The sequence below is a fragment of the Choloepus didactylus genome, chromosome 7 (assembly GCF_015220235.1).
Source record: "Choloepus didactylus isolate mChoDid1 chromosome 7, mChoDid1.pri, whole genome shotgun sequence".
NCBI classification, from domain to species: Eukaryota; Metazoa; Chordata; class Mammalia; order Pilosa; family Megalonychidae; genus Choloepus; species Choloepus didactylus.
In genome coordinates this window covers 43,939,582-43,956,215 of record NC_051313.1, presented here as the reverse complement: position 1 = coordinate 43,956,215, position 16,634 = coordinate 43,939,582, and the positions used below count along the sequence as shown (strand labels likewise).

At 39.0% G+C, this 16,634-nt stretch overlaps 1 pseudogene; it reads left to right on the top strand.

Moving 5' to 3' along the window:
- Positions 1 to 13,712: 13,712 nt before the first annotated feature.
- Positions 13,713 to 15,213, top strand: LOC119540546 (annotated as a pseudogene).
- The last annotated feature ends 1,421 nt before the right edge of the window (positions 15,214 to 16,634 follow it).

Genomic DNA, 16,634 nt, shown 5'->3' with positions numbered 1-16,634 from the left:
TTGACTCAGCATGAGTCCAGTTACTTCAGCCCTTTAATGGTTTGCCATAGTTTTGAAGAAGGGTACTGGCTTTAAGACTTTTCTATTGCTTTTTCCTGAGGGAAGTTGGAACAGTGGGCACCCTCAGGTTGTCCCTAGTGATCTGAAATAGCTGATCAAAAGCATGATCAGTGATCAGACCACACACCCCTGGATTTTGGAGAACTAGGTCTTTATATCCCACCATGGCACCAGCAAACTACACCAGTAGCCTGGGCTGCAGACCCCACAGCTGCCTGCCACATGGCTGGGGGTGAGGATGGTAGCCACTATGGGGAGGGTGAAACTCATCTGTATTTATCATAATTTACCAGCCTCTTCCTCCGGCTTTTCCTCAGATGCCAAATAGTGTCCCACTAGATCCGGCATTTCAAAATACTTGATTCAGACAGTTCCTGCAAGTTCAATAGTTGTTTTGGTGGAGGGACTGATTCCTGGAGCTTCCTGCTCTGCCATCTTTTCACAATCTTCTCTATCCATGTATTCTTTAGTACCTTTCAGTAAACTTTTATGATCTGGCATATAAAGGCTTTACTGATTGTATTTACTGCCAAGTACCTTTTATTTGTTATCGCTATTTTAAATACCTTTTTTTCATGCCGTGTGTTTGAACAGTTGCTGGGGATAATAATAATAGTGGTAGCAATAATGGTAACATCAACAACTAACATATACTGCCAGACTCTGATCTAAATGCTCTATACTTACAGATGGCCCTGAGATGTTGAATAAGTTTCCCAAAATTACACAGCTGGTCAACAGTGAAGCCATGAATGAAAAGAATTTTGACTCCAGAGCCTGTACTCTTATCCACTACACTCTGTTCTTCTGTACACTCTTATATTAGTTTCCTGAACCTGCTGTAACAAATCGAATCAAACAGATCAAACAGATTCTTGTACAACAGTGTTCATAGCAGCATTATTCACAATAGCCAAAGGTGGAAATAACTTAAGTGTCCATCAACAGATGAATGGATAAACACCATGTAGTATATATGTTCAATAGACTATTATTCACCTGTAAAGCAGAATGAAGTTCTGATGCATACCACATCATGGATGAATCTTGAAAACATTATGCTGGTGCTCATCAGGATGGTGGAATGACTTGCTTTAGGGCTCTGTCCTCCTCCAGCCCCCTCCCCCAGAAGTTTCAAACTAGCAGAAACACCTTTCTCACATCCCTACAAAAACAGTTAAAGACTGCAGTGACAGGATGAGTGCCAAATGAAGAAAAAGGACCAAGGATCACTGGCAGCCAACCCCAGAATGCCAGTCTTTGAGGAGAAAGCATTGCCTTGATGATGCCTTGATTTGGACGTCTACTAGCCTCAAAAACACTGAGCCAATAAATTCCCGTTGTTTAAGCCAACACTTTGCATGGCTTTTGCTTTAGCAACAAGGAAACTAAAAACAGGCATTTATTCATGTAGGCTGTTTCCAATATAGGCTCAGGAGAAAAAACAACAATCACTGACTGACCTTAGTCAAGTGGCTTAAAGGCTCTTGGAACAAAGCTCCTTCCTCTATAATGTGAGAGCATTAGTCAAGACCATCTGGATGGTTCTAACCTTGGGAGATAAGAACTCTCCTTTTCCCTGTCATGTAGACCTTGGACCAAGACAATTTTCAATCTTCTGCCATAGCTTTAGTATGATGACTGCTTCACCTCTCAGTCCAAGAACTGAGTCTTCCAGGAACCCAGGATAATTGCAACTGGAGTGCAAAATAAGGAGCAACCCACTAAGCACTCTTAATTTCTGAGACCAGGTGAGATGTGTTTATCATTGTGTTTTCAAGGGTCTGGTTGCAGACCAAAGTTGTTGGACCAGCAAGCTCCACTCACATAGTTGGTCTCCAACCTCTACTAAAAAGGATTATTTTGCCAGCAATTGGAACTACATACCTACCAAGGAATACTACTCAACAATAGACAGGAACAAACTATTGGTACATGCAGCAACCTGGGTGAATCTCCTATGAATTATGGTCAGCAAAAGAGTCAATCTCAAAAGGTCACATACTACATGATTCCATTTATATAGCATTTTTGAAATGACAAAATTTTTAAAATGGAAGACAAATTAGTGGTTGCCAGGGGTTAGGGATGGGGAGGGAGGAAGGGAAGAAGGGAGGTGGGTGTAATTATAAAAGGGCAACACAAGGGATCCTTGTGGTGATTTAACTTTTCAATATCTGGGCTGTGGTGGTGGATATACTAATCTATATGGGTGACAAAATTACATTGCGCTAAATACACATACAATGAGTACAAGCACAACTGGGAAAATGTGAATAAGATGGGTGGGCTATATAAATGTCAGTATCCTTGCTGTAATATTGTACTATAGTTTTGCAAAATATTACTATTGGGGGAAACTGGCAAATTTCACCCAGGAACTTTGTATTATTTCTTATAATTGCAAGTGAATCTACACTTATCTCAATGCAAATTTCAATTCAAAAGGGGTTTGTTTTCACACCACTAGATCCAGAGAGGTGAAGACTAACTCATAATATGAAGGATGTACTTTGTTAATATAAGGTTCTACTTGCCCAGATTTGCTTAACTCCCCAACTGTGTTGATCCTGAACCCACAAGAGAGACAAGAAAATTAGTTGCCTCAGTTCCTATCTTACCTGGGTTTAATACTATCCAAGAATATTTAAACATAATTTTCATAAATGCTAAAAATTATTCACAAATTCAAAAACAGGATCATTTTGTTTGACATTAAAATGTTACTTTTTTAAAAATGAGATAGAGAAATGGTATATGATAAGATTTTAAGCAACCCTGCAAGAAATGCAAGAATGACTACTCATATCACAAAGGATTAGCCAAATCTGTCCTTCAATAGTAAGATACTGGGAACATTTAAATTTGGACTCATCCCAAATACACAAAATTAGGAAAGACGAAAAGAAAAAAAAAAAGGCATAAGCACAGAGGAAATTAAAATAATTGTAGGTAAGTACTTCATGTAACAATAATGATAAATATAAAAGCTGAATGCAATTGATAATTTTTTGAGGAGTATATTGGATCCAGATCACTAGTCATGGAATGAATGGAGAGACTTGACAAAGCACCTTTAGAATTTCTCAGCCCAAATGATTTCACATGTGAATGCTTTGAAATCATTTATAAGATAATTCCTGTCTATGCTATTTAAACCATTCCAGAGCATAGTAAAAGAATGCAAGCTTCCCACATATTTTTGACAGCCAGTATAATACTGAAAAAAAAGAGGTAGGAAGAAAATTACAAATCCATCTCACAAACTTGCTCAATTTAAGTACTCACACAAACATCCTAAGTATTAACAAGCAGAATCCATCATTAAATGAACAGAATAATATACAGACCAAGTAAGGTTTATTTAAAAAATGTAAAGATGGTTCAACATATGAATTCTATTAATATAATTCATCATAAAAATTTTTAAAGATAAAATATCACATCATCTCAAGAGATTCCATAAAGGCATTTAATAAAATTTCACACCCATTTCTGTTTTAAAACCAAGACCATCCTTGTAAAGATAGCAATAGAAGAATTTTTTAACATGATAAATTAAGCATTTATGATGACATGATATTTAATAATAAAATACAAGAATCATTTCTGCAAATGAGCAAGGCAAAGTTGTCCATTATTTAATCTTGTTGCAGAAATGCTGGCCGATATAATTAGACAAAGGAACACCAAAAAAAGAATGAGAAAATGTTGGGAATAAGGTGCCAAAATTATCCTTGCTCCTGGAGCAGCTACTGATTGCCTTTCTGTGGGTCCCCTGCTGGGCTGTGGGCAGACTGTCATTCAGATCATACTGCCCTCCTCTAGCCAAGGGGTAGACAAGCTATCCAAGTGAGGATCTTCAAAATCTATTTCAGAATCTGAAATTTGAGTGGAATGCCTCAAAGATGGAGAGCAGGTAGAGCTGTGGAATTTGAAAGTTGGTTTCAACTGATTCCAGCTCCCTGCAGCTGTTCTGTTTCTTTCCATCCTCAAATCTGGTTCTTCAGCTTTTCGTTTCATTTTTGTGCTACCTCATATCCTTTCAGTCATTCCTTTATTTTTTTTCTTTAAGTCATTCAGAGTCTGCTTCTGATTTTTTCAACCAAAGAACCCTAACTGAATCCAACAGATATTATAAAGTTGTCAGTTCTTCCTAAATTAGTCTGTAGTTTCATACAATACAAATCAAAATCATAATAGAAATGTAACAAAATGGTTTTAAAGTTCATCTTGCAAAGTAGGGCTCAGCTCTGGCTACACATTAGAATCACTTGAGGAGCTTTTAAAGCTCTCCGTTCCCAGACGGAACCCAGAGCAATCAAATGAGAATATCTAGGGGTAGAATGAGGTTATCAGTGTTTATTAAAGCTCCCCAAGTGATCCCAATGGGCAGCCACCTGGAGGAACACTGCTCTAGAAGAATAAACACGTACAAATAGCAAGATATTTCTGAAAAGAAAGAGAAATGAGCTGGCTTGTTCTGCCAATAATTGAAATATACTGTGGAGCAGTGATAATTAAAACAGTCTAGTACAGGCACAAGAACTAACAGACAAATCAATAGCACAAAATACAAGTTCTAACAATGGAGTCAAGTAGGTACAATTTAATACATGATAAAGATGGCACTGGGCAAAGATGGACTGCACGATAAATAATGTTGTGACAACTAAGTAGCTGTTTGGAAAAAATAAAGTTATTAAAGTAAATTCTAAGTGAATTTAATGTTAAAATATGAAAATTAAAACTATAAAAACATGTTGCTTTGGGCTGTGTAGTATATCTCCATTCTTCTTTTGGTAATTGTCTCTCATTTTTCTAGAGAAACTGCTCATCTGCAATTCTTAATCCATTTGGTTGGAGGTTGAGGTGAAAAGACAAAAGGATATTCACCTTCACTAGAAACTAAAGAATATAGTAAAATCAGTGAGACATCATTGGTTGCTTATCACAGTGGCAAACATTTATTTTTTCTTAAATTTGAACTACTTGGTTCTGGTTAGTGTGTGGAGATTAAATATATAAATGACCAGGAAACATTGTAAATATATCCACCTTCAATTCAGCAATTCAATTTTTAGAAATAAAATAGATGCTGATAATCAACCACATTCACAAAGATACATATACAAAGTTTATTTGTCATAGCTTTGTTTTCAAAGGTGAAAACTCAAAACAAGCTAAAGGTCTTTCAAGAGGATGTCATATCTATACACGTGTTGACATTAAGATTTCCATGACTTATTGTTGAGTCAAAGAAGGAAAGTTTCTGAACAACTTAAGATTTAATCCCCTTTCTGAAATGTGTGTATGTGTGTGTACACATGTATGTGTGCATTTGAGATCCAGCAGCAGGCCGTGCACGGCCCTCTGCACACAGTCTCTCTGCAGCCCTTGGGTGTTAGTTTTAGACTTCCTAACTGATGTGGAGACAAGTACTGTTAGAGGAGGAGGATAAACCTGGAGCAAGAAAATCCAGGTGGGAGTAAGGGTAGCCTGAAGAGCTTCCCAAAAGGTGGGATGCAAGCAAGGAGATACATTTTTTGCACAGAAGAGGTTTGAAGAGGAGAGGACCTGGCTCCAGGGTAGCTGGTTTAGAAATTAGGGGGTGTGTCTGCGGAATTTTCCCACTGAAGACATTAACCTGTCCTAACCTTGCTTTTATCCAAGTCTTCAATATAGGAGAAGGGAGAAAGTGAGAATAGGGTCTTGAAGAAAAGGGGGCCATGCTTACCCCATTTCTTTGGTGGCTTCTCCAGCATTTATTCAAGGAGGGCAGTGGCCCTTGGGCACCACACTACAAACCAACTTAGACATGGGTCATTCCTCAAGGCAGAATGGGCAGGAACAGAGCATAGAGAGGCCAGCAAGCAAACTGGGAGCTTCAGGAACCAACTTCCTCATCCAACTTCCTCATCTCTTGCATTTACCTCCTAAGGAGGCCCTCCTAAAGGAGGAGGGAGGACTGACCCTTGGCCTAGAGACGAAAACAGAAATTGAGTGCTTCCCACTTATTTAACCAGCACTAAATTTCTGGAAAATACAAATCCAGTCCTTCAAGCTGATGAGTTCATTTGTTTCAGAACAATGCATTTGTGTGTTTGTCTTCCAAATCGCTGCTTAAAAATGAAAGGCAATGTTTGTCTTGGTAGAATCATGTCATAACAGAATTTGTTGTAATAGATTTGAACAGTATAACTAAAGTAAATGTTGAAATGGAGACTGGGAAGATGAATACTTTTCTCTTTAGCTTCAAAATAAAAATTGGAATGTCTGGAGTAGACATAAACATATTTTTTAATAGAAGGGACCTTCAATTAAATATCGAGTAAGCTTTTTATTATTAGTCCGAGATCCAGGAGATTTCTGGGTCATCAATTAAAGCAGTGAATGTTAAGGGAGGGGGCTCCCCTGAAGGAGGGTATATCAGAATTACCTAGGGTCAGGAGGTTTTCAGTCTAAACACAAAAGCTTCCCCCTATTTTGACAAGTCTCCCCAGGCGGTGTGAACATCGCCCTTAGTCGCCTCTATAGACTTACTGCCATATTGAGCATTTTTACCAATGGGAGTTTGTCATATCTCTCAGGAGAGCTGGTCTGGTATGAAGGATGAGAAAGACTTTAAAAAAATTTAGTTATTAAATCATAGTAAGCGACATTGACCAAAGTTGAGTTTAGGATTGAAATAAACACATGAATCAATTGTGAAAGGTTTGACTCTAAGCCACTCTCTCCAAAGGTTTCACCAAGGGGCTTTTGAAGAAGTTTTTGTGGATTCATTTGGGTGTCCTCAAGGTTGTTGTTTATCAGTCTTGTCTGGGAATTTGTTTTTATGCTGTCATTCAAGAATATTCTGAAGCACAAATTTTGAGAACACATAGCAAAATTTCCTAGATGTCATTCTGTGTGGTTGGTTTTATAGTTTGTGATCATCAGTCATTTTTATTTGCAATCATTATTTACAAAATAGGAAGAGCTTGGAAAAAAAAAAGAACAGAGCCTTTAAAGCATCAAAGAGGACCTTAAACACAGTCAATCGCAAATGAAATCATGAGAATCAGGTGGTGCCATCATACCTTAAGTCACAAGCCACTTCTTTGTGAAGTAATTTTCCATATTATAATTGTGTTTCACATTTTCTTGCCAGCTCCATTTCATTCCTAGAAGCTGCTCATAAAGAACCTAGTGGTCCAGTCATGATTGCCAGGGATACAAAATCTGAGAGGATTCACTAGTCTAACCAAGAACCCTTAACCAGAAGCGGTCTGGTTTCTTTCTCAGAACTGGAACAAAATAGTGAAAATATTTCCACTCAAAATAAAAACTGCAATCTAGAGGAAATCTTGTTCCTTTACTTTAAAGATAAAAACACAAGCAGAATGACCAGAGCCAGGCTTTGGATTGCCTTACACTGTGGTTTAAGAAGGGAACGGCAGTATATATAAAACAAAATCTTAACTGGCATAATACCACATGACAAATATTCCACATAAAAGCTGTTCCTAGTGCAGCTACTTAGCATAGAACTTGATCACAAGAAAAGAGAAATAATGCCAACTTCTTGTCTTGTCAGAAAAAAATACCTAGCCACCTGAAAGCAGGTTAATCCCTCCTCTTTATGTCCTTTTAAATATGTACTCAAGTTATAGACCCAGAAGTGCTATTGTGAACTGCAGGACAGAACCTTATGTAATTCAATCCAAGGAACCACCTGACAGTGATAAAGTTCCCCACTTACAACCAAACTTAGCAAAGTTGTTCAAAAGCATTACCAGAAGAACAGGAAAATTCTTGGTGCTAAAAGTAGTTATGACTGTCTGCTCTCTGATGGCATATTGTGCTTCTGTTCCAATATAAAATCCTTCTTAGGATTTCACACATCTGTTTCTGAGGTTGTTTGAGACAAGTTTCGGTGATCTCTTGCCAAAGGTGCACAAAAGTATTGTTTTCACTCTGAAAATTGGAGAGAGCTTTCTTGAATAAATTAAAGGAGGATTAGGCATTCATATTTCTGAGATTTAAAAATTATTCTCAAACACTACATAGCAGTGCTGCACCACAGAAATACTATCCAAAGTCTGCCTGCTCTCATTCTTGCTGACATTAAATTATTCATTCCAGTCATACTATAGCACATGGACATGTATTTAGAATTGAAGCAAAACGCTGTCTATAAAGGACCAGTCATTGCTAAGACACCTCAGAGATCCGTCCAACAACAATCTGATGCCTCAATGAAGCCAATGCTAATAAATTGGTTGACTTAAATAATCAGTTGTTGCATCTAGTACAGCTGAAAAAGAGCATACCCTATGACCCAGCACTTCCATGTCTTGACATAAACCCTGGAAAATATGTGCACAATGAGACATATCAGGATGTTCATTGCCACCCTGTTTGTGGTAGCATAATTGGAAAAACACTAAAAGTTCATCAGCAGGAAGTAGGGTAGGGAAATTATGGTCTTATCTTATAATGGAATACCCAAGGAAGTTAAAATAAATGAATTACTATGTGTATTAATTTGGACAATTCTTGGAAACATTTTGAGAGGATAAAAGCAAGTTGCAGAATGTTGCATTCAGTATAATAACATTGATGTCAATTTTGAAGACACACAAAATAGTGAAAATTTAAAAATGATATGAGTCCATAAAAATAGGGAATTAGATAAATCAAGATATATTCATCCAATGGAAGATATTTTTTAAATGACTGTATAAATGGAAAATTTTCTAAATGATGGTGTAAATCTGTATACATCGTTGTTGAAAAAAGGCCAACGGTATTTTGTTACATGGAAAAGTAATATGCATACTGATTTTTGTTTTTTTAAAAATGTTGTATGTATGCACAGAAAATGCTAACTCAGGCTGTTTCTGGATGTTAGGATGCTTGGGAGGGTGCCCTCCTTCTTGTGTTTAACTTGGACCTTAATGATTTCATGTTCTTTCTGGATGAGTCAAATGCATGTTACACGAAGCAAGTGGGACCCCAGCAGAAAACAAAAGGGTCTAGCTGAAGAGAATCAAATAAGGAAATTACTTAGAAAAATTTTGGCAGAGTTAAGAGAACAAACAAGAGAAGACGAAACCCAGAGGGGCTAGCAGCAATGAGAGGTCTGAAGACCCTGAAGTTCCAGGGCAAGTTGGCAGCGGTAGTCCTGGAATACAGAGAGAGCTGCACCGTGGATGAGTCACCCCCAACCCCCTCCATAGGAACTGTGGACATAGAGGGAGGCAGCCACGGCCAAACTGAAGTCCACTTGGGTGGGGAGGTAAATATCCCAGCCATCTGCTCCTACCCTCCAATCTCCTGCCCATACCTCGCATTAGCTGACCCAACCAATAGCCAGAGGTCAAGGAAGTGGGGCAGATGCAGTCAGAGAGCTCAGCATCGCAGGACACAGAGCCAGGCAGATCAAGGCAGGAAATGAATCTTGAGCACCAAACAGAAAACTAACCCTCACATTTTCCTTTCATAGAAAATGAAAGAAAAGGTTATCCTATATGCTAGAGGCATAATTGTTTGCCAAAAAATACAGGTGACAGAGAAAATAGCCAAAGGTCAAATATTCTAAAACCCCAAACTCCATGTCTTGTAGACAGTAATTGATAATCTATAGAACAGGTCATCTCCAGAAATACCTGATTACTTAGGAAACCACTTGCAATAACTTTATCTTTGGAAGTTTACTGCAAGTAAAATGACTCAAATTGGATATTCTATGATTATTATATTAGATGTTCTGCAGATCAAAATATTAATGACTGCTCTGAATGTGGTTAAAAGGGAAAATGTTAGGTTGTATATATGGAACTAGAAAAAAAAATTTAAAAAATCTATGGGTACACTTAGGATGGATTGTATGGTGTGTGAATAAAACTGTTTTAAAAATATCCACGGAACTTCACTACACAAAGAACCCTAAGTTAAACCATAGACTATAGTTAAGATTACAATTAGTGGGTTAATGTGGTAGAAAGGGGAAGTTTCAAGTTGTGTTTGTCACCAAAAGGAAAGGTAGAGGTTAAAACATGGGACTGTATAACACAATCTTCTGGTGAATGATAACTATGATTAACTGTACAAATATTAAAAAGTTCTTTCATGAACTAGAACAAATGTAGGACACTATTACAAGGAGTTAATAATAGAGAGATATATGAGAAAAAATGTACCTATTGTAAACTATGGACTATAGTTAACAAGAATATCTTAATATTCTTTCATTAGCAGTAACAAATGTACCACACCAATACTAGGAGTCGATAATGGGGAGGAGGGGATAAGGGGTATGAGATGCTTTGGGCTTTTTTAAGTTTTCTATTTGTTTTTCTGGAGTAATGAAAATGGTCTAAAGTTGATCATTGTGATAAATGCACAACCATGTGATGATACAGTGAGCTATTGATTGTATACTTCGGATGGATTGTATGCTGTATAAATGTATCTCAATAAAATTGCATTTAAAAAAAGAGTACATAAATTGTAACAAATGTATCACACCAATGCAAGGTGTTAATAATAGAGTGATGCATATAGGGAAATCCTGTATTTCATACATGATTGTTCTGTAAGCCCACAACTTTTCTAATAAAAAATATCTATATATTAATGGCTGTAGATGAATGATTGATAACATCTGCTTTGCAAAATTTCCAAGCTAAAATTACTGCATGCTGGTGGCAATGGAAATTGTTATGACATTGCTGGCAGACAATACGTGCACATTACTTTTTTTTTAAATTGATAATGTCAAAGCTGGCATTTTTACCAGCTGTTGAAGGAAGTATAAATTAGTACAATTTCCTTGGGTGGAAATTTGGCAGTACCTATTAAAATTTTCCATGCACATACACTTTAACCTAGTAATTTCACAAAATACTTATATAAGAATGCTTATTGTATCTTTGCTTGTAATAGCACCAAATATATGTGTTTGTGATATATGTGTATTAGATAGATAGATAGATAGATAGATAGATAGATAGATAGATAGATAGATAGATATTGTGGTGATCAATTGCATGTGTCAACTTGGCTCCCTTATGGTGTCCATTTGTTTGCACCAGCCTGATTGTTAGTGAGGGTATTTCACAGGTGGATTTGCATCTTTGTCAGTTGATTGCATCTATGGCTAATTTCATCTATAATCAACAAAGGAGATTGCCCTCAACAATGTGGGGAGTCTCCTATCAGTTGGAGGTCCTCAAAGCCAGAACTGAGGATTTTAAAAGGCAAAAAGATGAATTTATGTCTCTACTTCAGCTAGCCAGCTTCCCCTGGGGAACTGAATTTCACCTTTATCCAGCTTGCAGCCTGCCCTACAGAATTTGGACTTACCAATCCCCATGTTCACATGAGCCATATATATCCTATTGGTTCTGTTTCTCTTGAGAACCATGGATAATACAGACATAGGTATAGGTAGAGGCATAGGTATAGACATAGAAAGATACACCATCATTCAGAAACCATTTAAATATCGATTAGTAAGAACATGGTAAAAACTTGATCTTCTTCGAGGGTCTCCCATTTCAGAGCTCTCCATCCATTCACTTGTGCCTGCTGGAAATCTATCAGGCACTCTGCCCCCTGGATTGAACACCTACCCCATTGCCTGACGTAGGGTAGGTATTCAACGAATAGTTGGTCAATACATTTTTATTACTCCTTTTCCCTCACCCAGGTTAACTAATCCATTATCCAAGTGTGCTGATTTCACTTCCCAAATATCTCCCAAATCCATCTACTTATCTTCATCTCCACCGGTAGGAATGGAGTCCACTTATTTATCTCTCACCTGGATCATAAAATAGCCTCCTATTTGATTTCTCTGCCTTGATTCTGGCCATCTTCCAATCTCACCTGCAGTCAGTGCATCTTTCCAAAATAAAAGTGTGGCCATGTCTCCCAGCCCCAACCCTTAGAGCCCTGTAGTGACTTCTCTTAGGATAGAGATCAAAATTGTGTCCATGGCTGTGCTGGAGACCTTTCCTGCCTTCCCCCAGATCCACCCTTCCCTCTGTTTCACCCAGCTGCTGGGTCCCGGCAGCTGACCCCTATCCATGGCATCAGGGGCTCCTTTGCTGTCTGGCTTCCAGAAGGTTTGGCAAATGGGAGGTACCAGTAGGAGATCTGGAGTGTCGGAGGAGGGTGAAGTTGAGTTTGCCTCTGGACCTGTCAGGTCACCACAGGGTGGCCGCAGTCCTCTGCTAAAGACCACAGCTCCCTTCAGGCCGCCTCTGCACCCAGGGACTGACTGCACTCCAAGAACTGCTTCCTCCCCTCCCCCTTCAGGCTTTGCTGGTTCAGGGCTCTCCGCCGTTCTAACCCGGCAAGGACAGTCCCTTGTTGCCTTTTCTAATTCCTGCCTACAGCTTTGTAAATATTCTCTTCATTAAACTGCCCTCAAATTTCTCAATCATATGTGTGGTCTGCTTCCTGCTCGGCCCCTGAAGAATACAATGGCTTCCTTTATGGCCGGGTTCTTGCAAAACTCCCCCGCCCATCTCACACTTCTCTCCTCCTCAGTCTCTCTGCTATACCCAATCTAGCCTTCTTCCACTTCTTCAGATAAGCCCACCTATTTGAAATTTTCACAAGCATATATTCCTGTAGTTATTCTTAAACAAATGAAAAGTATCCAAAAATGTAGCTATTGGGTTATAGTCTGTTTATTTTCTTGGGGTAGGGTAGGAACAGGTTGGAAGAAATGCAGTTATTTTAGGTTGTTTCTTCTTATTCCTTTGTTTTGGTTTTGCTTGAAATGTTTTTTTTGTTTGTTTGTTTTTTAATTTTTTAATGAAGTTTTTTTAAAAAATGTAGCTAACATTTTGTCCTGGGTCAGGTTCTCAGGGAAGCAGACGCTGAGACAGAGGTTTGTGTGCAGAAGTTTTGGGGGGAACACCCTTGTACGGGAGTGAGGGAAGCAGGACTGAGCAGATAGGATTGGGCTGTGATGCACTCACAACAAAGGCCCCCGATCTCACGGCAGCAGGATCTGGGATGGCCCTGCAGAGCTGTCCCCGAATTAAGGCAAGGGGACTGGGTCCTGGCACCGCCACAGTGACCGTCACCGGTAGCGCGCTGCCCCCGGGGAAAGGGACATCCTGGAGCAACGCAACTTCCTTCAGCCAAGAGCGAGCCTCGAAAGGGAAAATGAGCTGGGGAAATGAGTCCCTCGGTCCTGAAGGAACGATGTGGGTGGACATGTCACAACTTCCACCAAGAAATTCTACTTCAAAGAATTTATTAAAAGGAACTACAGAAGGGCGCGGCGAGGCGCGGTCTCCGGCTGCGGGACCACGCTGAGCCGCGCGGGCGGCAGGCTCCCCTCTGCGCCGCGGGGACACGCGCGCCCCCCGCCGCGTCTCCCGCCTGCAGTTCCTCGTGTGCCCGCTTCGCAAGAAACCGCTCAAACACAAAGCATCGACAAATGAAGAGTTGGGACTAGCACATCCAATCACTGATGGCGTTCCTAAAAGGATCCCACGAGACAGCTACGATGACGCGTCAAAATGAGAAGCAAGAAGAAATGGAGCAGCACTAGATCATAATTTTAACAGCACACATGCAACAGTTAAATCCTGCTAATGCTATAACTTTTAAAAGCTCAGGGTGGCGGGTAATAAGTGGGGAGAAGAATGCTGCCGTCTCTTCCTTCGTTGACTACCCTTAGTCTTCTGCTCTCTTAAGCAGGACTGTTTAACTCAGCCTCAGCTGAAGGAAACCTCCCACAGGCCTGCACTCGTACAACCAGCCTGTGCTTTCCGTCTGCTCTGGCGGATTACCTCACCAGTGTACGCGATCTTCCACCTTTGGACTTGGATGGGTATTAAACTCTTCAGATATAATTCGTGCAACCAGAGCCGAGAGGGTATACCGCCATGTCTTGGGCCACTATTTCTGAAAGCTCAACTAGACCCATTAAGTTTGCAGGAAAGATGCTTTTCCTTCCATCTGCCAGAGGTTTAGGGCTATGGGAGGCTTAAGTCGCAGAAGCTTCTTTCATTGTCCTCTTGTTCTGCCCGTGATTTGAAAGTTCTAACTTACCACAACTGCTGTACCAGGAGTATTTTCAACCACCTGTCTTGATGGGGATTAACAGCCCCAATCATCAGCTGACTTTATTTCCCATCTCACTCATCTGGAAGCCAGTCATTTGAAATTTTGTTCCTTTAGATTCTAGATCGTTGGTGAAGTCACATGTGAGGGATGACTAAAATAATTCCAAAGGAGCTGTGCTAGAGTAGTTATAGAGAAATATATTTGAACTAATGTTATTAAAAAAAAAAACCTGACAGTAAAGTGGAAATTTCATGTAGTTGCAAAAAATCTGTAAAATTTCCTTAATTTCTTCAACATCCAATGCTTAACGATAATAAAATAAAATGTAGAGCTATTACCATTTAAAAAAAAAGGCTATACAGATATAAGCAAAAAGTTAGGCACAAATGTTTATTGAAATATCATTTATTTATATTTGTAAGAACATAAGATACAATCTAAATGCCTAATAACAAGAAACTGATTAAGTATAGTATGTCTAAATAACATAATACCATGTAGCTATTAAAAAACCATACTGCAGAAATGATTTCTTACAAGATATATTATTAAATGAAAAAGCAGAGTATAAGATAACTTTATTGAAAGATATGTGTTTGCATGGACTGTACAAATATTTGTGTAAATGCACTGGGAAAAAAACTAAAAGATACACTTCAAATGCAAATTGTAATTATTGCTGATTAACTCTTGATTTCTTTTTAGTGCTTGTCGTTTTTCCCCTACATTTTTAACAATAAATACATATGGCTTACATAATCAAAAAGAAACAATACATTTTGTATTTTTAAAAATTATCATGTTTGTGATGGCACAGAACAGTAATTTTGAAACTTATTGTGCCATGAAAATGTTGCCTAATTAAAATGTACATGGAAGCCCAAAAAGGAAAATAGATCAGCATAAGTGCTCTACTTGGTGTTGGGAGTTGGGGGGAATGGGCTCTGGGCACAGTTCATTCAGTTCTCTCCTTTACCACCTCCCACCCCCATCCCCATGCCCTTGACAGGGTCCTTTCGGATCTGCTTGAAAACCATAGATCCCTTGATCTCCATCCCTGATTTGCTTGCATGTTGAGGAAGCTCTGAAACTGTTAGTCCTACCCACAAATACTTGCCTCAGCATGGACATGCCATGTCTATCTGAATGGGTTCCTTTGTTTACATGACATAATGTCAGCTTTAGCCTATGTTTGATTATGCGTCAGAACTTACACATTTGCTTAATGGGTACAGGGTTTCTGTTCAGGGTGATGGGGAGCATTCCAGTAATGGATGATAGTGAGGGCAGCACAACTTTGTGAAAATGATTAATCTCACTGAACTGTATGCTTGGGAGGAGTTGAGATAGGAAATTTTACGTTGTATATGTGTTTCCACGACTTAAAAAAAGGCAGAGTAAAGAGACAATGACAATTAAATGCAATACATGATCCTGGAATGAATCAAAAAATAGGGAAGAAAACATCCAAAAGGGCATTATTGGGACTGTGATGGTCTGGAACTTTATGTACCCCAGAAAAACATGTTCTTAAAGTTAATTTACTCCTTTGGATGTGAACCCATCCTAATTAGGAGTTTTTGAAGAGGCTACTTCAGTTAAGGTGTGACCCTTGTCAATGAGGTTGGCTCTTAATCTTAACACTGCAGTCCTTTATAAGAGAATGAAATTCAGACAGAGGAGAAAAAGTCACAGAGGAAGCAGCCAGAAGCCAGAATCAACAGAACTGGGAAAAGAAAGGAGAGACCAGCAGACCCCACCATGTGACAGAGGAGCCAAGGGTTGCTGGGCGGCTGGTCTTAGGGAAGAAAACATTGCTTTGATGCCTTGATGTGGACATTTTCCTGACCTCAAAACCATGAGCAAATAAATTCCCATTGTTTAACCCAACCCACTTCATGTTATTTGCTTTGAGCAGCCTAGATAACTAAAACAGGTACATACAGAAAAATTGGAATATAGACTGTCAACTTTATGTAAATGTTAAATTTCTCAAACCTTGATAACTCTACTTTAGGAGGTTACATAAATGAATATCCTTGTTCTTAAGAAATGTACATGGAAGTCTTATGTGTTCAAGACAGGTGGACAGACAGATGGATAAATAGCTAGATAGAGAGATGGGTAGATAAAATGATACAGCAAACGTGGCAAATGTTAAAAGTTCATGGATCTGGGTACCCGGATGGGAGACATGTTGGTGTTCTCAATATGGATTTTGTATTATTTTTGCAACTATCCTGTAAGTTTGAAATTATTTTAAGGTAAAAAGTTAAAAAATAAGTAGATAGAAGAAAGGGATAGATAGACAGATAAAAGCAGGCTTTTGCTCTTAAACAGCAAATAGAATAGCCTTACTCCATGATCCCGTAAGAGAAGATTACCCCAAACTCTCAGAGAGGCAGTGATGGTATGAGTAAGGACCACACGATATGGGTTCAAATCCCGGTCAGTGTCCCTCAGGGTGATCTTAGGCAAGCTACCTAACATTTCTTCTG